General features: G+C 43.1%; 1 protein-coding gene and 1 long non-coding RNA gene across 15 annotated transcripts in view; one reads left to right on the top strand and one right to left on the bottom strand.

Annotated features, from left to right (window-relative positions):
- Positions 1–27,720, bottom strand: part of Enox1 (ecto-NOX disulfide-thiol exchanger 1) — a 552,870-nt gene that overhangs the window by 223,598 nt on the left and 301,552 nt on the right.
- The window catches only part of LOC148001064 (uncharacterized), a 41,712-nt gene that overhangs the window by 8,328 nt on the left and 5,664 nt on the right, over positions 1–27,720 (top strand). The window contains exons 2-6 of one of the 5 annotated variants that reach the window (XR_015638988.1): positions 650–725; positions 1,080–1,226; positions 3,205–3,289; positions 12,434–12,729; positions 14,632–15,745. This is a non-coding gene — a long non-coding RNA (uncharacterized LOC148001064). Of the gene's footprint in view, positions 1–649; positions 726–1,079; positions 1,227–3,204; positions 3,290–12,433; positions 12,885–14,631; positions 15,746–24,775; positions 27,124–27,720 lie in introns of those variants that run through there. The other 4 variants (XR_015638986.1, XR_015638987.1, XR_015638985.1 and 1 more) reach the window with 4 other exon arrangements.

Raw genomic sequence — 27,720 nt, 5'->3', positions numbered from 1 at the left:
TTAGGATACATCACACTCTCGGGAACCGAGTTGATCAGGATACAGAGAAAGGGCAGCAACTTAGAGAATATGTCACTTAACAGCAAACACATCCTGCAAAATGGCCTAGCTGGGGCTGTATCAAAACCTAAGCAAAGTTGTGCTGAGCTGAAATTGTTTCTGAGTCTGCAGGCTCCCTGCTGGGCTCAAATGTAAAGGTTTACATGAGGAGAAGAGGTGATTTCTGAAATTTATTAGCCATAGTACAACCACTGTCAGGTAATATATGAAGTTCTGAGAAGCCCGCTCCTCCATCCACATGATCACCGCGTCAGAAGACTCAGTTATGATCTTAGTTTATGCCCCCAGTTTTTCTGTACAGTCGGAGCTGGTTTAACTGCAGGGATGTGTTCTGAGGAATGTAACATGGTGCTATTCTGTGACGGTGTGATCATCATGGAGTAGATGTCACAAGCCTAGGACAGACTAGGGCAGCCGTCCTGTATGGCCTCTTAGAGCAACCAAGGGACAAAGCAAACGTGAGGTGCCTGGAAGGTGGTGGTGACCCCTTTTGGAACAGGAATTAGATGCTGTGTTTTCTGTTTCCTTTAGCTTATGGCTCCATAGTACCCCCCTGTCTGTGGTTCTATAGCTGTTCTTTATGGTACAGGTCAAAGGGCGATGTAGATTCCATGTTTTGTACTTAACTGCGAGCGCACACGGTACACCGCTCTACAGCAACTCAGGTAAGTAGAAGGATTATACTCAGAGATGAGCAGAGTACAGCATTACACACTACACAGGACTGTGTGGGGGCTGCCCTTAGGACGGGCAGTACAAGGAGAGAGAGAGAGAGCACATGATGTCTTGCATTTCGACCATTACTACTCATGGGAAAATTATATTTTTATGGGGCTGTCGTCCTATGTGGAGCCTACCACTGAAAGTAGCGTTGTCGAGGGTACATGATATATTCCGTGATTCCTGGTGCAAATGTATAACAACATACATAAGCAAGAGAGAGGCTCAACATTTTTGCCAACATCCCTGGCTGCACAGAACTCCCTGTCTCATCTATTTGTAACAAACACCGTGCACAGAGCAATCCATGACCTGGCACTCTGGTGTGGCCGTCTGAGTGGAGAAAGAGCCTGGCATAGAAATGATGAGGAACAGCGCTCTGCTTCAGTCTTCTGCGGGCTCACGCATGAGTTGCTGAGATACAGCTGTGTGATTCAGGGTGAGAGGTAAGGTTGGGTGCCCTGTATGTTTCCCTGTGTAAGTCGAGGGAGCAAGCGGAGGCTGCAGTCTGTTTGCTTGTTGAGTGTTTTTCTTTACACTCCTCATGTCTTCCTTTCCTTATTTTATTTTCCTCTGGCTGCTCTTCAGAGAACACCTTTCTAGACATGAGCATTTTGAAATTCTGATCAGAACTGGAAGGGGAAACGAGCTGGGGAATAACGGAGACACCGGTACTAATGTGACACATTCACAAACCCTATGAATTTTTAATGAAGGAACAATGTCCACAATTAGATTCGGAATGAGGTTTTCTTTGTGGGCGCTCTTACAGTAAGTGGACTGTGGGTGGATTTTACTTTATATTCTGTAAGCGATATCAACGCAAAAAGCCACTCCGGTTTAATAGAAAATAAAAGCAAATTGTTGATTGTTTACAGCATTCCTCCTCCACATTTACCAGAAGTGTGGCAGTTTTTAAAATTGTTTTCCATTTTATTTAAATGCCTCATAGAAGCCAACCCATTCAGTGGTATAGAATGCGGCTTCAGCCATGACCCCAAGCTGTCCTTTCGCGTGGCAGGGGGAAGGTTTTATTTGTCTGATTTGTTTGAAACTATAAAAATAACTTGTAAATGTAGACCTCTGGGAAGAAAGATCTTAAACTTTGCCATTTGCAAACCTAGGCATCTCCAAGACTGATAATCCAATTTGATAGTTGAGGACAGAAACAAGAAAGCAAGCAATGGCTGCTTGATTCGCAGCTCGAGGCCGAAGCTTAACTCTCATGTTCAGATGGCTTCGGTTTGGACCACACTCATACATCCAAGCAGCTTCCTACCATGTTTACCTGGTCTCCAAGGCCCTTCACTGTCTGGATGCCAGTATCCTCCAAGAGCTCAGACTCTGAGACTCCGCCCCCTCAGGAAGCATGGGGAATCGGGGACTGTTAATCTCCTGCCAGGCATGATCTTGGCTTGGTGATTCTGCATTTGGTGCCCCCAAGGTCCCTGCACACCAGCCCTCTCCTTCCCCTTAGCCCAGTTCTGCTGATCCCAAACCCTTGCTCTTGCCCCTCCACTGGCCTCTACCTGTTACTACAACCTCGGTTAGCTTCTTTCTATAAGCCTTATTTTCTCTATAGATTTCTTCGGATCTGAATTTATATCACATAGAGTTTCCCTTGGTAAATTAGCCTTCCACTAGGATAGGCTTGTTTTTAATCATTTAAAAGTGTTTCTTTCTGCTAAATCGCCACAAGCCAAAACAGTGCCTAATAGTATATAGGTACATCCTGCTCTCCTATACACTCCGACTCATTGAATAGTCATTATGAATGTGAATGCATATGCGCATATACACACACACACTGCATTTCTTATATCTCTACTTCCTGTGTTTTTGACGATGATGCCTGTGGCCTTATGGACCCTGGCCGTAGGGAACTGGTTCTCCTGGGGATAGACAGTTTCTCCAGACAACATCAGGTCACTTGGGAGCCCCTCTACAGATGTGAACCAACAGGTCAGGAGCCCAGCATCTTCCACAATGCTTTTCATTCTGAGTTTCTCCATGCTAAGCCACAGTTCTGTCCGCGTCATGCAGGGGCTGGATGAGGCACTGCAGGCAATGGGGACAGTTCCTCACTCCTGAATTTGTTTAAATTATCTAGCCAAGCCAATCCCACATCTGTTTTCTTTCCTGGGAAAGCACAGTAAGGGTTCTTGCCTAGTGTTCCTCTCAATTCCTCTTCTGAGACAGTGCATCCCTGGTCTATCCTGGCCCTCACTCTGTCATGGCATGGTGTGCCTCATTTAGGGACCTGTGAGTAGCCAGCCGCCTTCAGGAGTCAGGCTCCTCACCACCTGGCCTTCTTTTTCCTACGTGATTACAATATATTAATGATAAAAAAAACTATATTTAAAGTGCAAAAATAAACAAATTGGGTAATCCACTTAAATAAATATAATTCGTTATATCTTCAAGGGAAATGAAGGAAAATGTAATCACCAGAAGTTACAGCTTGTGGCATTCAGAAGAAATAAGATGACTCTGACATTTCCAAAGATTTGTAAGTAATTCAGCCTCTATCCCACTCAGCCCTGAGATTAATTTATGACCTTTTTGTTGTTGTTGTTGTTGTTGTTTTATTTGTGTGTGTGTTTATTATTGTTGACTTTTTAAAAAGGGTATCATTAACTCAACATTAACTCAAGGGAATAGTCATAATTCTTTTACTCTGCCACATAAAGCTAGTTAATCTCATACAATGAACATGTACTGGAGTTCAAATGATGTAACCATGTGGATTTGTCAATTGTAGGCGATGTACTACTTTGCTGGGAGCATTAGTAATGGCGAGGGGGCATGTCAGTGCATATCTGAATATAGGAGGAGAACATGGGACATTCATTTTCTTACCCTCTGTTCAACATCACTATGAACTTAAAAGTGGTTTAGAAAAAAGATCTTTCAAAAGAAAATGAGTAAATGCAATCATACCTGTATTTGTGCATTCTCTTTAAATAAAAGGAGATAATAAATCCTGCCCTGATTTTCCTAAATTATAGCTTAGATGGCATGGTTCCATGCCTTGGAGCACTTAGTGGATTTTTCAACACAGTATAAAACAGTTCCCCTTTCGTTCATTCCAGAGCCCTGGTTCATGTTGTTCCATGGCCCACTGGCCAGATGCCTCACTGTTCTCTGTTGGAACACACCTCCGGCTGGACTAAGCCAGGCCTGCTAGGGGCACGGCAGGCATAGAAACTGAAGCTGGGAAAATGACCTTTGATAGACTCTCATAAGTCAACTCTGAGGAATGTGCTGGGTGGTTACCCATTACAAGTAACTGGTAAGGACAGAGGCCGGAGGCTGAAGTCTTAGTAAAGTAGGATTTGGCCAGAAAGACATGAAGATGTCCATGGGAATGGCCAAGGCAGCTTCCAGAAGGCACTGGAGGGAGTCTCAGCCTATCAGCTGCTAACCTTGGCACTAGACCCTTCGTAGGGACTTGACGGCCCAGGCAGCTGTCTTCATGAAGTTGAATGCGTGCCTGCTGACACAGGCTACAGAGCCACTGCCAAGATGGCCACTCTGTGACAACCACATATTCTGTAATAGAAATACTAGCGCTCACTCAAGGCATTAGTAACGATGCAAGAATAATTTTTCAGCTGCTGTGAGAGAGGTTTTGAAACTGCTTCTAGGCTGTGGAAACACGCTTTTCAGAGATTAACACAAAAGTTGAGAATTTTTATCAAAGGGGACAGGAGTGCTCGCCGTGGCCCTACAGTGTCCCTTCAGGCCGCTGGCACTCACATTTGCTGTCCTGTGTGTACCTGCTACTTCTCCACGCCCCCCTGCTTTTGGGCTCGCATCAAGACCCACCTTCTCTGAGGCACCTTACATGATCAATTCTTGCCTCTCCAACTCCAGCATTCCCTGAGGTGTGGGACTTAACAGGGAACAGAAAACCATTATTTTAATTTTTAATAGTTAAATTTGCTCTGAGCCATGTGAAATTGCTGTTTCTGTGGATTTAAAAACTAGCCAAATATTAGCGCTTTCATATAGTTCAACCTAGTGTATGACAGAAAAAAATACAGTTTTCAAAGAAGGACTTCACCGGTATTATGGTATACGATGAGACAAAAATGGGTACTTTGTAGACACATTACTAATAAATAAGTAAACATTTCTTGATTTTACAGCTGTAGTAAAATTATTAAGCTTGTATCTACTACTGAAACGGAACAGTGGCATTCTGACGACCGGTGTTTCTTATACACCCCATTTTGTATTTGGTCATTTGGGGTGGGGAGGATCTCGGTATTTGTGCCTTTCATCAACTGGTTTTCAAAGCATTAAGAGGCAAGAAGCAATTCAACCTCCTGGCATAATGCCTACCAGGTAGCTGACTGGCTAGTTTTAAGGATTTGCCTGGTGGGTTGGGATGGTGTTATCTGACCAGGGAACATCATTTGTTCTCCTTCATGGTCATTTGAATATGTGGACCTGATGGAGCCTGCAACCCAGTCTACTGCTCCATAACGTGGGTTGAGCAGAGTAGAACCCAGGAGTCCCTGGCGGTGTGGCTGGGAGCCCACCTCACCAGGGCTCTGCGTTACAGGGACCTGCAGGTTGTAGGCAGCATAGGGGCTGGTGATCTGGGCTCCTTCCATTTTGTAGCAGGATATGCACAGCCCCCCACTTCCCAGGCCCGGTGGACAACGCCACTGGTGGGTGAGAAAGAAGGCTATGAAAAGCCATCTTCTTTGGTGATATCCTGTGACGATTGTCCTTTCTGCCCCCATAGCAACCAACTTTAAGCTCTTTTTAATACCAAGACTTTGAAAGTGTAGGAGGGTAATGTTTGTCAATTCATTAGAAACTGAAATGAACTTCCTGTGTAATTTATTCTATTTAGAAAAACTAGATGGTGTTGGCTCTTAGAGGGCTTTGATCAGATTAAGAAAAATGGTCATTAAGAAATTAAGTGCTGAAGATTCGTCAGTTTTTACTTCCAGGCACAGATGGTGGGTCTTAAAACACAGGCGGTCAGTCATGGATATTAAGATACCTAAGATTAAAGGAAAGTATTTGTTGTAGAAGAGTGGGGCCAAGAGAGGAGGACAGCATTATTTTCATGTGAGTCACAAGGAAGATGCCAAGAGCAAGAGAATGTGGCAAATTCTGAAAGGATGCAAATGCCCCTAGTGGGAAAAGACAGGAAGTGGGCAGGAGCTCAGGCAGGGCCAGGATGGGATGTGCAAAACTGGGAGAGCACACTGGGGGCGGGGAAGGATTTTCCTGCTGTGTTACATTTTAGCAAGTTTATTCAGAGACCGCTTTCTCTGCATGTATCTAAGGACAACGGTACTTTTAGACTTTAAGATGTTTTATTCTTCGAAATGTTGCTTTCAGAAAAATGTCAAGGGATTTTAATCCATGCATGCTAAATACAATGTTTTCCTATATAAAAATGGTGGTTTATCAACTGGAAAACTGAAGTAAACCTCTTTAGAGAAGACGGCTCGGAAGGGTAAGGGGAGCCTTGGCAGCGTGGGCACGCTCTTACCAGCTCATGAAATGCTAAACCTGGGGTTTACTGTTCACAGCTTAAAGAAGATAGCTATGGAAGGGAAATAAAGCAAGCTTTTATAGCATGAAAGGAATCTCAGAATTCATTAACCAAGAGACCGAAACAATACACAAAATATTGTGGTGTATTTTAAGAGAGCTTTGAATAAAGTCATGGGGACGGATTTATAGCACTCTCATTAAATCAGGAGAGCAATGGCGGGAGTGTGTTCATGATCTTGGGTGATAGGAAAGAAAGTATATTACTAGACTTCGTATTGACTAGCCGCAGAACCCGTCAATGACATGAGGGTGACAGGGCTCCTAGAGGAAAAGTACCATGCAACCCTGAGCTACTGACAGAGAAGACAGACAGCATTGCTCCTAATCAGACTGGAAGCGCGGCGTAATGAAATGCATTTGTGAAGCTCAGAGCAGTGCGTGTGACGGGAACCCAAACAGCTCCACTGAGTTTAGCAGAGGATGGAAAAGAATCACTTAATTACAGAACGAGGTAACCATATACAGAATAAAAGAGGCTGTGTTATTCCGGGCAGAAGTCACTGTCTTAGAGGAGGTCTTCTGGAGCATTCTGATCCCAAAAGCATGCGTGGTGGATGGAAACGATGGGGTCGAGAGAAAAGTAACGTGGCCACGGATGTGTGGCCACGGATGTGTGGACACAGTTCTCAGAGGAACAAATTAGATGAGACACATCTAAGTCCAGCAGGGTTGTTGCTCCAAAATACTGAAATGAACACTGCAGGTAGTATGAGTAGATATAATGTTTTTAAAATAGTTTAAGTGCTGGAGCCATGGTTCACTGGTTAAGAGCACTTCCTGCTCTCCCAGAGGGCTAGGGTTCAGTTCCCAGCACCCCTACCAGGAGGCTCAAATTGCATGTAACTCCAGCTTCAAGGGTTATGGTTTCTTCTAGCCTCTATGGTACCCCTACATCCATGGCATACATGCAAGTGCATGCACATGTGTGCTCAACACACACACACACACACACACACACACACACACACACACACACACACATAGACGTTCTAAGAGGAAGAACAAGAGGGGGAAACAGCAACATTTTTGGTTGAAGCCATTATGATGTCCATTCCACTGTGTTTTTGTGAGTGTCCCCTGCAGTGAAATCACCCTTCCACTAGGAAGGGACAGTAAACAGAGTAAGTGTCTCCACACTTCAGCCTGTACTCCAGCCTGAGGTACTGTGGAAGCCCCAAGAGGCTCATTTACAGGAGCTACTCTAAGGGAAAAGAAAAAGAGCTTGAGTCTGTCTGGCCCTACACCAACCAATGTGACTTGACTGTAGGCTTTAAGTCCCTCCCCAGTGGAAATACAGATTTCAATTTGAACAGTAGTTCAAAATGAACTATATGGACTAATAGAATCCCAAAGCATTGGTGTCAGTTTTCGGGAACCACGTACTTGTTGGGAAAAACAATCAATTATGAGAGAACAGGAGGAGAATGGGGGCAAGTGATGAATCAGTTAAGCATTCCTCTAACAGGGATGGGGGACCATCCAGGAATCACAGGTCCTGTTCACTCACACTGTCCCCATGCATCCAGCTCTCACTGAGAAAACACCTACTCTATCAGCACCATTTGGAATTCTGTATGAGCAAGCAGTTCCTCCAGAGAAGGGAGGTGTCCCGCTAGCTTGGTTGAAGGTGTGTATGTAAATCAATTAAAATACTGGTTAACAGAAACAACAGAGGGAGGACCAATGATGAGGAGGGCCAGTGATGGTGAGTTTAGTGTTTTTTGAAGGGTGCTCAGAGGTGAACATTTGCAGGACAGGGTGTTTAGAAAGAATAAAATGAGATTTCAGACATGGGCACCATGGTGATCAAATAAATGTACTGGGTGTGAAAAGTGTAGGGTGCTGTTTAGAAAATTAGCCCTTTTGTTTGTCTGGAGTTTATCGATCCCATTAATGATGGGATGGTGAGGAACCATGCCCAACACAGAGCCCAGGCTAGGAAACACCATCTCTTCAGCTAACACAGTGCCTGACGGAGTATTTTAAATCGGGAGTGACAGGATACAACTTGTAACTTAAAACAATAATTTCTGTATCAGAGTGGGAGGTAAGCTCCAAGGGGAGAGAGGGGAGAGAAGCCCTTGCTGGGCTCTCACTCAGTGGAAATTACTCGAAACAAGAGCAGATGAAGCAGAAGCAGGAGAGGTGGAGAGAGGGGAAGTCTTGAGAGGTTTCTGGGGCTTAGACAGAGGAAGTGGGTGAGCAACTGCGGAGTGTGGGAGAGGAATGAGCGGCTGGTGTGAGGGCCTAGAAAGCAACAGTCAGAAACTTTCCCCTGGTTTCTGGTTCAGGGGAATTGTGATAGAAACAGCATATTTAAGGCCAGGAATTGTGAGAGGACTCATTCGGTCCAGGAGACATACGAGAGCACTCTACATGTTCTTCTGTATTGAGCTGACAGAGTCTGTGGGTGCCTAAATGCTTTGGGATGGCTTTGGAAGGGTTGGGGGTCACTTGCTCTGCACCTCTGGTGATGATGGTGGGCATGGGTTTGCCCAGGCAGGATTCCACACACAATCAGGCCTGGTTTCTGCCTCAGAAGATTTGGTTTCTCTGATTCTCAGATAAGGATCAAGGAATTTTGAACACCAGCTCCCCAGTCTGATGAAGAACATTAGAATTTGACGGCCAAGAGGACCGTTCTGTTACAGTCAATGGAGAACTTAAAAAAAAATCAATTGAAAGAATAAAGGAAAGAAGACTTTTTTTTTTTAAAGAATGCAGTTTGACTGACACTCAGTGTACTATTGGGTAGAATGTTTTGTAAGATGATCTTTACACCTCTGGGCCTCCTGTGCCTACAAGTGCGACCTGGCATTCCTGGGTTTGTGCCTGGCATACACAGTGTTGACTAAAATCCGTGGCTAGACCTGATGAACACCTCCTTGTATGTCTTACACTTTTGGGGCTCCCTACAGCAAGTTATTTCTGTTGTTGTTTTCATTACTGATAATTTGTGTGTGTGTGCATGTGTGTGTGTGTGTGTGTGTGTGTGTGTGTGTGTGCACGCGCGCATGCCTGTGTATGGAAGAAAGTATATACTCGTCATGGGTGTGCAGGAGCCCACAGAGGCCAGAAGAGGTCACGGATCTCCTGGAACTTGAGTTATTGGAGCTTGTGAGCCACCATGTGGGTTCTTAATTCTCTTTTAAGTTCCACGGTTTTCTCTGTACTCTCTCATGCACACCTTTTTCTCTATGAAATGCTTCTCAGTATTTCCAACACAAAATTGTGAGCATATTTAAAACATTATGACATACCACTTATGACATTTATTTTTTGTAACTAGAATGTATGTTTCCCAAGTGTGAACTACATGGAAAGAAAGAAGTATCAATGTCCTTTCCCAATCCCAAAAGGTTGGACAAACCTTTAAAAAGCGCTAATTATAATAAAAGTCACTAAGTATCATTGCATCTGGGTGAAAATAATTATTATAGCTAGAAAAGAATATGGTTATTAAATATGAACTTAAACTATTGGGACAGAAGGATACTATGCTCTGATTCAGGTATAATTTGGCTGATGGAAGGAAAACTGCTTCAACTGACAGTTCTCAAACAGACGTTGAAAGAGAAGTGAGACACAGCACTAGTAAGTGTGCTCTGGTAGGACACAGCGAGAAGGCTACACACATGCTCAGTAACATGTTTACCAAAATTGCATAATCTTAATTTAATCATCAGAGAACATTGGCTAAATCAAAGGCATTTTTTTCTCAAAATTAACCAACCAGTACTCTTAAAATCTATCTCAGTGAGGAGGGACAAAGCCAGGCTGAGAGCTGTGTTGTCAGCTTAACGCTAATTTTGATGTATTCAGACCATCGCTCTGAGGCTCAGTAATCATTACACAGTGCTGGATGTATAAATTATAGGCTTACGGAATAGAAATGACTCCATACCCCATTCAAAAAAATTCACTAGGGTCTATAATGCAAGCTTGTGTTCCTATCATTTTCAGATTGTCTCTGGTAGTTATAATCACCAAGGAATTCTCTGTTAACTGGAGGCTCCAATGAACATCCTAGAAATTATGTTGTACTCAACTCAAATTTATGTATGTCATTTATTTTACAATAGTTTTATGCTTTCCCCAAGTCAGTATTCTATTCCCCAAGTCAGTGTTCTATTCCCCAAGTCAGTATTCTATTTCCCAAGTCAGTATTCTATTCTGGATTTTTTTTAGAATTATCACAGTTGCATCATGGTTCAATCAGAAATGATGCTGGTCATAAGACACACACACAGAGGAAAATGTTGAGGACGGAAGTAGGGTGGCCTCTAGCATGTTCACCACTCGGGTGACTGTTCCACGATCCAGGCTAGGATGAGCAGCCTGCTTCTGAGCAGATTTTAATTTTTAATGCAGTGGAACTGGTCTGATGAAGCTTTTCCACCTGGAGGCCTGACCCAACAGCTGCCTGCCCCAGGGCAGGACTATGGATCTGCTGCTCATGGTCTGAAGTGTGGTTTGGGGCTGTGTATACTGCCATCCCAGAGACCGGTAATAAAAGTAGACTGACATCTGATAATGAGGCGGGGAGTTCCGCGCGCACGCGCGCGCGCGCGCGTGTGTGTGTGTGTGTGTGTGTGTGTGTATGTGTGTATATGTGTGTGTTTGTGTGTGCGCGCGCGTGTGTGTGTGTATGTGTGTTTGTGTTTGTGTGCGTGTGTGTATGTGTGTGTTTGTGTGTGCGTGTGTGTATGTGTGTGTGTGTGTGTACATATATTTATGATGAGAAGCAACGGACGAGTAAGGACATTTTTTAAAGATAGAAAATGAGGAGGAATATTTATGTTTAAAATAAATCTCTAATAAATAAACATCAGCATTACTTCTTAATTAAAACTGGGTGAGGCATGTATATTGGTCCAAATGAGATGCTTATGATACAAATCCTTAGACAAGAGAGAAAGATCTTCGGGGAAATCAACATGTCAATATAAGGAAAGAACTGAAGCAAATGGGACCTCAGAGCCTCTGCCCTTGGGGCTAAGGCAAGCCGAGAAGCCAGAGTCTGATTGAGTCTCAGGCTCTTTCCAGACCTCAGATTAGCTGGGTATTAGCACAGCTGGGTCTCAGCTGTCCATGAAAATGAAAACACATTTCAAAAGCCGCATTTGAATTTTGAAGATACTCATATTTCCAGTATTTTCTACTGGAAAAGGTCAACAGTACAGTTTACGCATTGAAGAACCTAGTCTAAAAGTACTAGGGTTGCCACATGATAGACACCGAGGGCACATTAGACACACAGTTCCATAGTCAGGAGTACTTACTGCCTTTCGATGAATGCATCACTAAAAGAACTTCATGTACTCACTATTGTCAGGGAGAAGAGGCAACGACAACCTCACATTCTGTCTGGATAAAGTGGTACACTCAGGACTGACCTGTTCCCTGTAACAAAATCCCAACCCCTACACAGCCCATGTCTCTCTGTAAGCCTTTTTAGTCAATCTTGGTAAAAGGGAAAACATACATTTAAATAAAGGTCACATAAAATTTCCTGTCCATATAGAATATCTTTGGTGTTTTGGACAGTGTGTCTCTGAGATTTGTGTTTCATACTTTCCCCCCAGTTCTTGAATATCCTTAACATTCTCAACAGTGCCAAGCTCTTGCAAGTCAGAGGCGTAACATGTGGGTTCCTTCAGATAAGATTTGTGGTAAAATCATTAAATGTTTATATGAGTGATTTTATTATTAACTATACCAGAAATAATATATAATACATTCAGATTTCATGAGAGTGAGGAGTTATTAATTTTAGTAAGCTGACCATACCTGTTGTATAAAGTAAGCATCTTCTCAGGAATACGTCGAGCCTCATAACGGTACTTCACAAATCCATGATGTTCATGCCAAGAAAATTTTGACTGGCATTTGGAAGTGCCTTTATTATTTAGAGGAAATTCTTCTCTACAAAAGGCAAATTTTCTGATAACTTTGTCACTTATAGAAGAAACCAAAGTGGCTGTTTTAATACATGTTTAGGCAATATATGCCTAGTTTTATATTATATTTTCATATTAAAAATAATAATATAAAACTTTTACATCTTCAGGAATCTTCAGAAGACACTCTCACTGATGTGCCGTCTGGACGCTTGGAGCCTTTATATTAAAAGAGCTTGTGCTGACACAATTCAGTTCAGCTTGGCAATATGTAGAGAACGCCCGGGTACGGCCTCCACTAGGCCCCGTGCAGATGGTTTGAGAAGAACCAGGTGCTGACCACTTCCCCTGTGGACCCACTGGGCTGGAGAACCAGTGTATAAAACTGGCTGTAATCTCCTGGAGATAAATGCTATCTCCTGATGCTATGAATAAGCGTCCTTCCAAGCACAGGACAAAGAGCGAGGTATGACACAGGAAGGGCAGGGGCTCAGCGGAAGAGACAAGCAAACCCAGTCTTTAAGGATGATTAAACTACACAATCTGTAATCTCTGTAGTCACGGGAGAGAGAAGACAGGAAGAACCTTAGTGCTCTCCGGCCAGCCAGTGCAGCTGAATTGGTAAGCTCTAGCTAGGTTCGGGGCAAGACCTTGCCTCATGTAGGGTAGAGAACTGAAGTAGACACATGACACCAGCCTCCAGTTCCAATGCATATGTGCACACATGTGCCACACACGGACAAAGACGCACATGAGGATACTGCATGCCCACACACATGTTTATGTTTGTCTTGTTTAAGCATAGGATTCTTTCTGCTAAGCCTGCTCAGCTGACAGAACTTGGGGTGTTTAGGAAACCTGGTGTGAAGGAGCAAAGGACAGGGAGCCTCTGTGCTGTCAAAACAGAAACCGAGGGGAGCACCAGTCCCTGACTCACTGTGTGACCTCCGGCTCTTCATAGCATCCCCAAGTCACAACAGAAAATGGTGTTCATATTGGATACTAAAGGATGTTCACTAAAACATTCTTTGATTCTAGAAAAGGAATTGTCTTTGAAGGAAGTGATTTACTCCTGAGTTGTACTTAGTTTTGTCTTTTACAGATACAGATGTAACAACCATGCCCCATAGAGTGTCAAAATGGAGGGCACGGTCCGGGAGAGCAGGACTGTGGGGCTTAGAGAGCAAGAGGCATGGATGCGGCCACTGGTGATGCTTGTATTTCCAGTGACCCAGCTGGGAGAACTGGGCATTTCTAGAGGCCACACTTCCTCAGAGTGTGAAGATCTTCTCTCAGGGGTATTAAAAACAACAGGAGAGAATTAGCACCCAGTAGAAGGGACTCTCCTCCCTGCTGTCTTTTTTCTCCTCCTGGAATTATCTAGGCTTCTGGATTTGACATAGGGTCCCGAGACCCTTGCAGAAAGCAATTCATTCCTGTTGAATGTGGAAGTCTGGGTCTGGCAAGTGTACCTATATCTTGGAAATACGAAAGCATAAGCCATGTAGTGGCACCCAGATGCTTTCTGTCAGTGAGTCAATAATGCAGTGGTCTTTATGAGTGACACAAGGCATTTGTTTAGATATTTATTCCTTTACATGGGTAGTTGACGGTAATAATAAGAAAAATAAAAGTAAGGCAAATGAAAGTCACTCGAGGGCATGCGATTTTCAAAGTACAATGTGAAACTGTTTAGGTCATCTTTATACAAAACGTAAAGTGTCATTCTTGAAGACAGTCTCAGCAATCAACTGTTTTAATTGAGCTAAAAGCCATGAAGAGATATAGAAATGTTTGGCCCAGGCTGGGCATCCTGACAGTCCTCCTCAGAGGTAAATTTTCACAATGGATGTTTCAATTAAGACAGTGATATTTATTGAAAGGTAAAGCATAAAGGCATGGCCACTTGGAACATTATTGAACAAATGTAATTTATGTTGCCGTTGGTGCTCTGAGTTTTAACACTGCTTTGATTTTATCAGCATTTGTCAATTAATCAACGTGAACCTTGTAAAACACGTTCTCCTATTAGTGGGAACAGGCAATTGCTTGAAGACATTGAAGGAAAGGTCATTTAATAATTTGCTAATTGTGCAAAGATAGATTTAGAGTTTTCTAAAGGTACGGTTCTCATTACTATTGTACCTAAATAGGCCTCGATCTGAACTTAGCCCTGACAGTTTAAAGGCTGTCAATGCATCTCTGTTTCTTCTTTTATTCTTCTTAAACACAGAGAGAGAGAGAGAGAGAGAGAGAGAGAGAGAGAGAGAGAGAGAGAGAGAGAGAGAGAGAGAGAGATTAATGTAACTTAATCTAACTTCAGGATTTTAAGATTTGTTTTGAGAGCTTCTCTTATCATCTTTGCCAGCTCGGAGTCACAAGGCCTCAGGCTATGAAAATAAACAAATGAACTCAATTTCAGACAGAAGAAGGGTGAGAAGACGAGAAGAAAAAGCAGGGGATTGGGGATTTAGCTCAGTGGTAGAGCGCTTGCCTACCAAGCGGAAGGCCCTGGGTTCGGTCCCCAGCTCCGGAAAAAAAAGAAAGAAAAAGAAAAAAAGAAAAAGCAGAAGAAACAAGAAAGGCACAGAACCAGAAGGCCACACAGTGGCAGGAGTTTGCTACTTTTGTAATACTCTCCGGGTTCATCCTGCATTCCTTCCCATGCGAGGTGAACCCCCCCCATTCCCCCTCCCATTTGTTCTCACTGCAGTGAGAGAGCAACAGAGTCAAGCCCTCTCTTCGGATAACCCATACATCAACACACTTGTCAACTCCCCTAGCAGCAGAGAAAAGCACTTTAATTTGGATCCCGTCTCCACCTAGGAGCACTCCCCAGCCATCCACAGGACCGGACTGAGTTTCAAATGGGTGACATACCTTGGAGAGCAGTCTCTGCCATGGTGTCTGCAGGGCTGAACCGGGAGACCCGCACCATTTCAGGAGTTTAAGTGCAACTTAAGATGTCATTGCTAATCTTAAGGCACTGTTAGAGAAGGGATTTTGTGCAGAGACAAGGCCTGCTGAATGGAGAGGGGTCTTGCTGAGCCCAGGCTCCACAAAGTGCTTTGCTTCGAGGCCCTTTTATGAGAGGTGCAAGGCTCAGGTTGTTCTCTGCTTGCTCAAACTAGCTCATCTGCCCTTCCCAGTCCATTCTGTACTCGGTTCCAAATAAGTCACTATTTCGGGCTCATTTTCCTAAGCAGATGCAAACACCCTTTTCCAAGGCCAGGCTCCCTTGGGCAAATTAAGTCTCTTGGAAAAGGGTCAAGGAACCATCAAACAGAACACTTCAAGGAACAAGGCCCTGGTTTCGGGTGACATTATCGGACATGCAGGCAAACAAGTTATTTGTAGACACTGGTTGGCAGTAGGGACCTGTTATGGATGATATGGCCAGGAATTGGAGCTGACTTGATTATGATCATGACAAATGAAGTTATTTTTTTAAAATAAAAATTATTTTGATGGTCACGAGACAACTCATGGAATTGTTCCTCTTCTAGTTGCAATCTTAACCCAAACTGCCAACCAAATTCTGTCTTAAAATTATCGTAAGAGAATTTGACTGTTTCTAGCAAACATGGAATATTTCTGAGAGGGGTTGCTCCTCCCACCCCACCATTGGATCACAGAGGTCAAGTTTAGTTTATGTTCTTGAATGTCTGCTAGCATTAACCTGGGCTTTGATAAGCTCATGTCTACCCACTCAGATTCTCCTCAGAACACGAGACAAGAGGGAAGCACAAAGGTGAGAATGGAGGCCGCTTACATATAACAGTTGTGCCCTGGAGGGAAGTCTTTCTAGCTGAAATATATATATATATATATATATATATATATATATATATATATATATTTCACATATATATTTCATATATATATATCATATTGAGAAACTACAGGGGGGAGAAATGGGTCTATTTGTTTCCCTGACATTTTCAAATACGGCAAATAAGTTTGTGTGCTTTGATTCAAATGGTGCCTTTGTCTTAGAGGGCTGAGTCATTTACAATAGCAGGTCTGCAGCCTTCAAAGCTCGCTGTGAGTACCACTGGCATTCAACATGTTCACGGCACATTAGGCAGATTTACAGTCTTGTACATGGCTATCCTTGGTCATCTTCCTTTAAAGCTAGTGTAGACTGATGAGGAAGCTTAGCATATGCCTAGAGTTTCAGATGGTTGCTTGCACCCTACTAGGATACCCAGCACTGCTGGTCATCCTGACTGCTCTAAATGACTCGAGAAGGAGCCATTAAAAAGCTTGAAAGGGCAGCTTTATTGTAACATGCATTGTGATCACAGGTATTTTTGCATGCTACATGGGTGTTGGGGGGAGGGGTTCTTCCGTGCTAAGCAGAGGCACATGGGGAGGTGCCAGGCTGGTCTCCCTGGGATGGGACAGTGGAGTTGAGGAGGATGCAGGCTTGGGATTGGCTGTTGAAGATGTCAGCAGGCAATGAGGCTCAGGTGTGCTGTCAATAGTGATGGGGTTCGAGAGTCTCCAGGCTGTAGGAAACTCACAGAAAGAGGGAGCTGGAGTAAGGATTGGCTTCATCTAGACAGGAGTTATCTGCTCTGCAAAGCAGAGCTCCGAGAATTCTTTACAACCCCCTAGCAATGAGCAGACCCTGGGAGAACTTGTCCCCACTCAAGTCAACAGCGTGATAAAATATAAAAATATAAAGGATAGGTTAAAAACTAAGAAACAAGACATGAAATTTACAAACTTCCTAAAGCATCTGTAAGTAGAATAAGGACTCAGGTGTCCTGTGCTTAGGAATGGCTTGGGTCCTGTGTACAGGACAGAGGCTGATCCGTCATGTTAGGGGGTCAAGACTTTGTAGCCCTAATAAACTTCCCAGTGACCGTGGGGCCACACTAGTGATTAAAGACAGCTGTAGGAATCATTTCGGTGCCCTGCATGGAGAAAACCTGAGGTTCAAGCCCTGCCTTGAGCCAGCCTCTGAGAGGCACTAGGCACACATCTGGGCCTGTTCTCCTATTACTCTCTTTCTGCACTCTTTATCCCAATTTTACACAGAAGAAAATAAAGACCCAAGACCTATCCTGTGTCACCTAGTGGAAAGCTGGAAAAAGACATATCTGGCCTAAAACCCATGTTTAATTCCTGCACAGCCGAAGCATTGATGGCACTGGTGATTTGGAGGACAAATGGGCTCTCTTTGTAAGGAGGGCATCACCTCGTAACCTCCTAAGTCCGTGGATCTGAAGAGCAGCCCATTTACACCCTGACCTCTGGGAAAGAAGAGGAATTAAGAAGTGTAGTTATTCTCGTTATTTTAATGATAGCAGTATCATTATTTTAAGATCACAAAAATGATGTTGATTATATACCTGGTAAAGTTTGTTACAGCCACGTATAAAACATTTTTAAAGGGATTCTGTTAAACTAATGTTTTATTTTTAAGAGGGGATGTAGGGGAGCTGGGGAAATGACTCCGTGGGGAAAGAGCTTAATGGTCAAGTATGAGGGCCCAAGTGTGAAGCCCTAGAAATTAAGTCATGTGATGCCAGACATGGCAGTGAATGCATGGATTAATCCCACTGCTTCTATGGTGATGTGGGAGGCAGAGCTGGGAGAATCCCCAGAAAGCTGTGGGCCAGCTGGGCTGCATCCTCCAGTGAACAAGTGACCCTCCACCAAGACAAGGTGAAAGGAGAGACCAGCAACTTAAGGCTGTCCTCTGACCCCCACTTGTGTGCCATGGTGTATATGTGTATATAAGACGAGAGAGAGAGAGAGAGAGAGAGAGAGAGAGAGAGAGAGAGAGAGAGAGAGAGAGAGAGAGAGATCACAGATATATACACAACAATAAAAATAAAATAAAAAGGAACAAATGTACTTGGTAAGAATATACAATAAAATGTTCGTCCTTTTCTGGCATGCCATAGTCTCAGAGACAATTTCCTTAGACTTGTCTGGCCTTCCAAAACTGGCCTACACAAAGAAAATATCTTCATACAAATTACTTCAGCCTGTCATTCCAAAAAAACGTAAAGAAAAGCAGTAAAGAGGCAAAATCCTTTATTACTTTGCTTTCCATTAAAGAGAAGAAATCACAGACATTCAAAATACCAGTAGGGATGGATGCTTGTGGAGAAATGGGGGGCGGGGGGACTGCATGGAATTATTGGCTCAGCTGTAGGAAGTCCTCGGGGGAGGGTGGAGTTGAGGACTTTCTGCCCCATACTAATCTTTTCTTGCAGCAATCTGTGCTAAGGGCCTCACTATGGCGGGAGTTGACAGATCTGCCGCATTCCTTCTGAAGGCTCTGGGTCCTTCCACGACTTTTATGCATCACATTAGTGCTGGGCATTATGTGATTTCTGTAACGAGTATTTGAGTATATTTGTTAGGTGATCATTTGAGCGGCTCTTCAGACATAGATTTGGTAGAATAAAACCTGACTGAACATGAAGGGACCTAAACAAGATGTGTGCAGTGAGGAGTCAAGTTCACAAGGCTCTATCCCAGGGGTTCTCAACCTGTGGGTTGTGACCTCTTTGGGGGTCAAACAACCCTTTGACAGGGAGGGGCCACATATTGGCTATGTATATCAGATATTTACATTACAATTCATAACAGTAGCAAAATTAGTTATGAAGTAGCAATGAAAATAATTTTATGATTAGGGTTACCATAAGCAGAGGAACTATATTAAAGGGTTACAGCATTAGGAAGGTTGGGAACCACTGACCTGCCCCAACCTCAGGTGACTTTGATGCAGCCTTGAGAGCAGGCTTTCCTTCTTATATTACTGTTCTTGCCTTTCCTGGTCCATCCCAGGCAGCACTGTTGTGTATCCAAGGTGACGTCTACAGGCTTCTTTGCCTGGAGGCCTAGGTATCATCTGGCCTTCAATTTCAGCCCAGAGACTATCTGCAACTCCTACACTACCACGCAAAACCATGAACCTTCAAGTTGATGTTTTTTCCATATCCCCATGATGGTGGCATAAACAGAACTCTCTGGTAACAGTTTATCCTGCAGGCTCATCGTGTGAGCTTCCTCCTTGGAGAGAACACGTGTGAGCCTCCCTAAAACCAAAAGAGAAGCTTTTTACCGACTGGTAATATTTATTTATGAAGATGCAGATGTTTAGTGCTGGGCCATATGATTGAACAGATTTCACATTTAATAAAAAATTAGTTTACTCATTTAATTAGTATTTGAGACAATATCTAGGTTAGATCGGTATTCTCCCAGGCAGTACAAAAGAGGGAGAAAGAATCAGCTTGGGGAGGTGCCTGTTCTAATGACCTTCCAGGTCCTTAACAAAGACAGGGGAAGGGAGAAACACCCGTGATTCAAAGCAGTGTGTGGGCAGTGGTGCCAAAGGCAGGGCCATCCTTTGAAGGCCTCCCAATCCTTTGGGGAAGAATCAGCCTAGCGAGAGCAGTAAAAGCAGTGGTTCTCACCTGTGGGTCGAACAACCCTTTCATGGGGGTCACTGGAATCCACCAGAAAACACATAATATTTATATTACAATTCATAACAGCAGCAAAACTACAGCTATGAAGTAGCAAAGAAAATAATTCTATGGTTGGGGGTCACCTCAACATAAGAGACTGTGTTAAAGGGTCACAGTGTTAGGAAGAACACTGAGAACAAATGAGCTAGAGTATCCAGGGGTGGAACAGGTCAAAGAGACCCTGGGAAGAGATGACCAGTGATGTGCTTGAGTGTGGGCTATAAGTGCACTATATGTGAAGACCTTGTGAAGGAGACTTTGTACACGTCTCACAAGAGATGGCCAATTAGTCAGCTACGGTTCAACGATAGACAGTGGATAGTTGGTACAGATGACAGGAAATGTGGGCTGTAGTAAGAGCAGCAGAGGGTTCTGGGTGCTTACTTGTCATTAGACATGAGACAAAGGAGCTGAAAGACAATGAGGAAAACACCATTGTGTTCTCAGTTGTGTGTGTGTGTGTGTGTGTGTGTGTGTGTGTATGTGTGGTATGTATGTGTGTGTGTATAGTGTGTGTGTGTAGTGTGTATGTGTGGTATGTATGCATGTGTGTAAAGTGTGTGTGTAGTGTGTGTGTATGTGTAGTGTGTGTGCACGTGTGTGTATAGTGTGTGTGTGTGGTATGTATGTATGTGTGTGTAGTGTGTGTAGTGCGTATGTGTGGTATGTATGTATGTGTGTGTAGTGCGTGTGTAGTGCGTGTGTATGTGTGTATATAGTATGTGTGTATATGTGTATATGCATAGTGTGTGTATGTGTAGTGTGTATGTGTGTATAACTTCTATTTGTGATTCAATTAATTTTTAATTTTTTTAAAGATTTATCTGTTTGTTTTACATAAGTACAGTTGGTGTTAGTATCTTCAGACACACCAGAAGAGGGCATCGGACCCCATTACAGATGGTTGTGAGCCACCATGTGGTTGTTGGGAACTGAACTCAGGACCTCTGGAAGAGCAGTCAGTGCTCTTAACTGCTGAGCCGTAACTTTTAATTCTTAAACTCTAAGACTTAGCTTCAACATCCATCAACCTGCTATGTCCTATAGCAGTACTGCCAGACTCCTAACTGCACTGAGCCAGTAACGACTCCTTACCTCTCTCCCAAACCCTTCCTGCTCTGAGGGAACCACTCTCACTCTTTGTTAGTTTTTTCTTCTTTTTCTTTTCTCTCCCTCCTTCCTTTCCTCCTCCCACTTTTTTTTTAATTGCTAAAGTACTCATTTGCTAGATTGAACAACTTCTTACATGGTGGGGCTTTTGCCTCCCACAACTGTTCTCAGTTTGGCTCATCAGCAGTCTGGACGGAGCCCAGGAAGGCTTGCTATAAATGACTCCGACCTGGCTGAACCTGCATGAGATTCAATCCCATCTCAGAGGACAGTGCTTGCAGCCCAGGCTTGCGGCCTTATATACAAGTAGCATATACATTAACATTTTAAGAATCATATGATATAGACATTGTGCAATAACATATTAGCATATAAAATGAAGAAAAACTGATTATTCTTATCCCATTCCTACCTCTCAACAAGCATTCTTCTCTCGCTTTCCAATGTCTCAGGCCATTTGGGTTTATATGAATACTCTATTTACACTCTTAGGACTGTGTAGTCTTGTGCATTATTGAGTCAAGTGGCAGAAGGGTTCACTTCAGATATAGCTATTATCTTTTACTCTTGTGGGCTTATTATTATGTTTTTAAGCCAGCCAAAAGAATTACAAAACCGGTATTAAAATGATGTCAAGCCAGCCAGTTCATCTGTCAGATCTGTTACCCAGGCAAGAGGCCTCATCAGTCCGTTTGGCTTAAGGGTCTTGACCAGGAGCTTCTAATACTGGCTGCCCCCTTTCCTGGCTCCCTTGGTGTCTTCTCTCTTTGCGTCCTTGTGTCTGTATAGCATGTTCCCTAGTTGTTTCTTAGGAAGTCTACAGGAGGTGTGTTTGCTGAGACCGTGCACGTCTGAAAACATCCTAACTTGAAACAGGCTTATTTGCTAGTTCACCTGGTGTAATGCAGGTTAAGTAGGGAGGAATTCTCTCTCCTGGGAGTTTTAAGCTGTACTCCCAGATGCTCTGAAACACCTAGGATCACAGTAGAGGCTACAACATCTGCCCCAACACCCAGAATAACTGAGTCCCACAGGATCCAGGGAAACAGGAACCCCTGCCCAGCCAGGGGCATGGGTCGCTTCCGGTCTGAACCCATGCTGGCCCCTGTGCTGCAGCTGAGAAGTCACAACTTTGCTATCCCTGCCCTTTCCTATGTGACTTCCATGATTTCTCTGAAGGGTCTGGAAACTTCTTTTTAATCCTGCTGCTTTGAAGTTTCCCACTAAGCACCATTAGGACCTCATTTATCCAGCGGTCTGGGCCCCTTCTTGTCCCTTTACATCTGGAGGTACCTGTGGTTCTCTCTTTAAATGTCTTCTTATATAATCTTTTATCTTGGGTCCCACAGAATTCTTTTTTCCCCCCACCTCTTTCTGGAACTCCTTTGGAAAAAGCCTGAACCTTTGTATCAACCTTCCAGGTATGTGTGTGTGTGTGTGTGTGTGTTTATTTTATTTTTCTACCTCAACTCCAACTCATCCTCCATCACTTATTGCCAATTTGCTTTCTGGAAAATCTACTTGACTTTAGTTTCTATATTCAAATATATGTGTGCGTGTATATCCATATATACACATATATATGTGTGTGCATATACATACATATATGGATGGATGGATTTTATATATATATATACACATATATGTAAAACTAAGTATGTAGATAATATATTGGTATACATTATTATATAGTATATATATATCTAATGTAGATTATGATTCCACAATTATACATAATAATCTTTATTTTATATACACTTATTTTCACATTTTTCCCTTTGTCTATAGAATGTTCATTTTATTTAATGACTATAGTAGTATTTCTTATCTTTTTGAAATATGTTACGGAGTTTTGAAAGCCCTTCATTTGCTTCACTAAGAATCTTCTCCAAGTCCTCTTAATATCGTCTCTCCTCTCTTCCCCTCCCCTCCCTTCTCCTCTCCTCTCTGTCTCTCCTTTTTCTGGGTCTTTACATTATATTCTCTATTTTATATGAAGATAATATTTAAGTGGCTAGTGAATTTTCATGATTAATTTATATTTAAGATATTACTATATATAGTATATACTTAATTATAGAAATATATAATTCATGTATATGTATGGACAGTAACTATGGTTTCCATGGAAACCATTGACAGGTGCCAGATGTGCTTGTTTATTTCCTGGTAGCATCACTAAGAAGTATTGGGATTGGTAGCTGTTTGAGTGGGACATCAAATGCCAATCTTTGGGCTACTCAGTTTCTTCAGGTAAGGATCATCACAGTCTTGCCTAGAAACTGGTTTCTTAATGAAAGCACCCTAGGACATAGGTTCTATTTGCCCTCTCTGTGCAGCCTTATCTCCTTCGCTGGGTCCAGAGCATCTCTGACTGATCCAGCCTATCACAGTTTTTCAAGGTTTAGGAAGGAGTGATGGAGTATGGCTGTGTGAGCTGGGGAAGGAAGCAGGCCTAACTACTCCCTGGAACTGCTCTAGGTGCTAATGTGTCAATCTTACCAACCTAGCCTAACCCCAAGTGTCCTTCTCAGCCTTAAAGTGTCCTAACGGAGGCTCACTCCACAGCTTCTCTCATATACCTCAGCTGCTCTTCAGTTGCTAACATTGTCCTCCAATTGGGGGATGTCTCCTTTCCAGTGTCATCACTTGTTCCTCCTGTCTCGGCTGTACAGGTTCAAAACAATTTCCAATATTTTATTGAGACTTCAAGATTAGGAAACTATAAAATCATTTATGTTCAGCCTTACAATGCCAGAAATTTCAAATTTTACAACTTCACCTGCCATTGAGATGTGCTTATATCTTGTTTTCCCAAAGAACTTTCCCTGTTTCATCAAATCAAGTACTGACTCTCTCAGGGTTTTGGGGGAGGGGTCTACTGTCCAACTTCTCACAATTTGCTGTCCTTTCATTCTTTTTTTTGAAAGAGTCCCTCTTTTTTATTTATGAGTATCTCTGTGCATCCCTGTGTGTGAGAGAGCATGCGCTTGTGGATGCCAGAAGAGGGCACCAGATTCCCTAGGGCTGCAAAAATGGATGGTTTTGATGTAGGCCTTGGGAACTGGACTCAAGTACAGTACAGGGGCATCAAGAACTCTTGAAGGTAGAATCATTCCCGTAGCCCCTCTGCTGTTTTTCTAGGGGACGACTGACGAAGTGAAGTCAACCGCCTTCCGTGAGTAGATCTTTAGAGGAACCTACTTTGTGTTCCAGAAGTTGGAACTAATCAGTTGAGGTAGTTATTACATCAATTTCTCAAAATACAGAAAGGAAGCCTGGAGCAGGGAGCTGGGAGGGGGCGGGGGGAGGGGGCTTCACTCCCATCTCTGGCTTTCATGTTCCTGATTAGCAGGGAGAAGCTCTTCTCAGTCACCTACTAGGGGGAACTGCATACAGAGGGTTACAGGGAGTCGCCTAGACAATGAAATGTCCATGTCTCCCTCAGCCTGTTTCTTCACATTTTTGGATTCTGAGATTAGATCATTCAGAAACAGGTCACCGTCTCTTGGCCTCCTCTCTACCACCCTGGAAGGTCCAGACTACAAGTTCACCTCTAAGGTTCCTGCTTGGTCTTGTTTTACCTGGCATTGTGTGAACTTACCTGGCTATGGGGCCTCCTTTTTTATTTCTTTCAGGTAAAGCCTACTAACAGGCTACGAAAAGATGCAGCAAGCTGATGTTCGATGTCTGATTCTTACTCATTTCCTTGCATTTTGCAAATCCAGCTAGAGATTTTCATTAAGAAAGAAGTCAGAGCACAATCTGCTAATGTTTTTATTTATTGACACTTCTTCCTATAGCAGCACATAAATTACAGAGTGGCAGAAAAAGCTATGTTGATTTCAATGGAACTAGACATTTCCGAGCATAGCTTAATATCTCCTCTCTATCTGCATCTAGGACAGCTGGACACCCAACCATTGGCTGAATCGCCGCAGAGTTGATTTGATTTGGTTATGAAGACAGTCAGATTGCTGGAAACACATCTGGCCATTTTGGCAATCAATGAATGAAATGCATCAACCATGCGGCACTCAGACTGACTGCTCAGTGATCAGCGTAGGAGGCAAGAGTGTTATTCTGAGGCTGCAGGATTATGTTAGGACAGCGAGATGCTACCCAAAGGGATTCTCGTGATCATTTCAGCACCATCATATAAATTAAACTATTAAAAGTCAAGACTCGTTCCCCTTGCTATTAACCTACTGGCATTTGCTTTTATCTCAAAGGAAGAGACTGTGCCTCGTGTCGCTGGGAAGAAAAGGACGTGCAGCTGATCAAGATGCTTCTGGGTTCCTAACAGGAACCAGGGATCATCTGTCACCAAGACTCCATGCAGCTGCTACAAGTCTCCGCTCATTTAGACAGACAAACAAACAAATAGTAATCCTCAAGAAGTTTATGGATTTATAGTTGATTATGAGCTCTCTTTTTTGGCTTTTTTCTTCACTCTTGCCTCATTACAGAATCTTTCTCAGTTTATCGTATTTACAGACATTACATAAAAAGTTAATGAATACTTTGATGCCCTTATGTGCTGTGTTACCTTCAGAAAGTCCCTGAGAATCTGTTACAATATTTCCCTTGTCTTGCTCTGGAGCCTGTCTCTTCTCTCTGGATGGCTCAGGTTTTAATGTTTGTAACTGTTCTTAACTTTCCATTTAGAAAGTCTACCCAAAGCAGCATACTTTCCCTTTTACCAGAGACATATCAAAACTCAACTCTGTACCATCCAAAACAGGCGTCTTGGTTTGCCCAGCACTGACCGATGTCCCACTATGTTGGACTTTGATATTCGAGTGCTCTCCCAACAGCCCCCAAACTGGGTCACCTTGAGTGGCAGCTTGAGAGGAGGGCCCGTGTGTGACACAGATGTCACCATTACAGAGTGGCGGTTTCAATCCGTGTATCAGAAGTACTCGTCTGTCATCACGAAACAGATGCAGAAAGCGATGAAGTACCAGATGGATGAATGGGCTTAAAGCCCTTTAAGTTTCCTTGATACCAGGAGATCTCAATTCTGGCTGCTTACAGGAGTCATCTGGTTAGCTTTTTAAACATAGAATGCCTTGCTGATGTAATGGGCCTGAAGAACAGTGTTCTAATTACCCCAGCAGGATCACAGGGACTCCTGGGCAACAATAGTCTACATCTACCAAGATTCAAATTACAGGTCTACAAACAGCCCCTTCTAATGACAACAACAATGACAATGACACTCCTCTTTATGTGCTTTGCTTTTTAAAATGCAGCATGCCAACATCTACTTCATATGGAAAAACAGAACTCACAAACTATATTTATTTACATGTATATATGTATTGGAACATGGTCCAAGAATGGGTCATTCTTGGGAATTCTGAGGGGAATTTTGAGTGCTTGTGAGAAAACGACAAGAAAACAAGACAAGAGTCCTGTGCCCTCAAAGTCTTCAAAAACATGGAATTGTACTTGGCGTCTGCTTTTGTGCCCCTCCCAGGTGTAGCTGTAGGAGTGAGTTTGCTTTGGATTACTCATTACAACTGGCTACTGTCTCTTTATACGCCTCTGTGGAAAAACACACTTCTACCACCGTGACTCGTCCTTGTGTCACTCATGTTTTCCCCCTGTCATGTCTGCATTCTGGTCACCAATCATCACCAGTTACTGACATCACTATTTTTAAAAACAAAATGATCCCGAGAGCAACTGACCATAAAACAAGCTTACAGAGGAAGTGGCCAAGGGCCTGAGGGGCTAGACAACCTCCACAGGCATGCAAGACTTCAAGGGGGCCTGGAGGGCTAGATGCGACTGTGCTAGATGGCTTTCCAAACAGGGAGAAAAGAAGGAAGAAGGGGCCAGGTGGGAAGCTATAAGATCATCAACCTTACATTTATTTATAGATAATTAAATTTGCATTTGAAGCAATCCATCTTGGAGGTTGCACGGAACTATGCACCAGGCCCAGGATTACTAAAAAGAGAAAAGAGAACAACCATTGCTTTACAGATGATCTCTTCATACATTGGAAAGGTGAGTCACGTCAGTGGTGGTTCAGTGGGCGGACTGTAAGCATAAGGAACAATTTGGTCTACAGTATAGAGACAAGCCACAAAGCAGTAAGAGCGAAGGCCCTTCTCTCTTGTGCTGAATCTACTGAAGACTCTGGGTGGCCCTGATACCAAGGAGGTGAAGCCTCTGACAAGGCTCCGAGGTTACCGCTTCAATTGACTCAACGATGATTTCAAGCAGAAATCACACAAGAGGTAAGTACGTGTTGTCCTCAGTGCCATGTTAAATGATTAATTAATCATTGATTTTTTTTCAAATTCCAATTCTATAATGCAACAGCCTTTTCTCTGGGTTTTAGAATGAAAGCCACACTATTCCACTTGTCCTCGCCTCCTAAATACGTCCGTTTTCCCATTTTTTTCCCAGTACAGGTTTTAATGCAGGAGATTAAGTGATGCCAGTGAGTGATCTGGGCATGCATCAACCCAAGGACTCAGTTGGCACAATTAACATTTAGAAGTAGGCACCGCTGGTTATTTCACACATTATTAACTTATATTACAATTCAAATAAGCTTACAGCTGGCAAAAAAAAAAAAGAGAGAGTCTCTTCTGTAAAGTGATCTCAAACATAATAGGCTTAATCAGAGATAAATTAAATTAGGCAGCCGTGCATACTGCGGCATGTTAATTCTGAGTAGTTATTAAATACATTTCTCTTATCAGTGGTGTGAACACAACATTGTATGCAAACACATTCTTTAAGAGACTGGCAAATAAAGTTTGCATTTGGGATGCTGTGTACTTGACATTTCCCCATGCCCGCTTGAGATGATAAATAATCTTTTCTGC

The sequence above is a fragment of the Rattus norvegicus genome, chromosome 15 (genome assembly GCF_021556685.1).
Source record: "Rattus norvegicus strain SHRSP/BbbUtx chromosome 15, alternate assembly SHRSP_T2T, whole genome shotgun sequence".
Classification (NCBI taxonomy): domain Eukaryota; kingdom Metazoa; phylum Chordata; class Mammalia; order Rodentia; family Muridae; genus Rattus; species Rattus norvegicus.
This window is presented reverse-complemented; position numbering and strand designations above follow the sequence as displayed.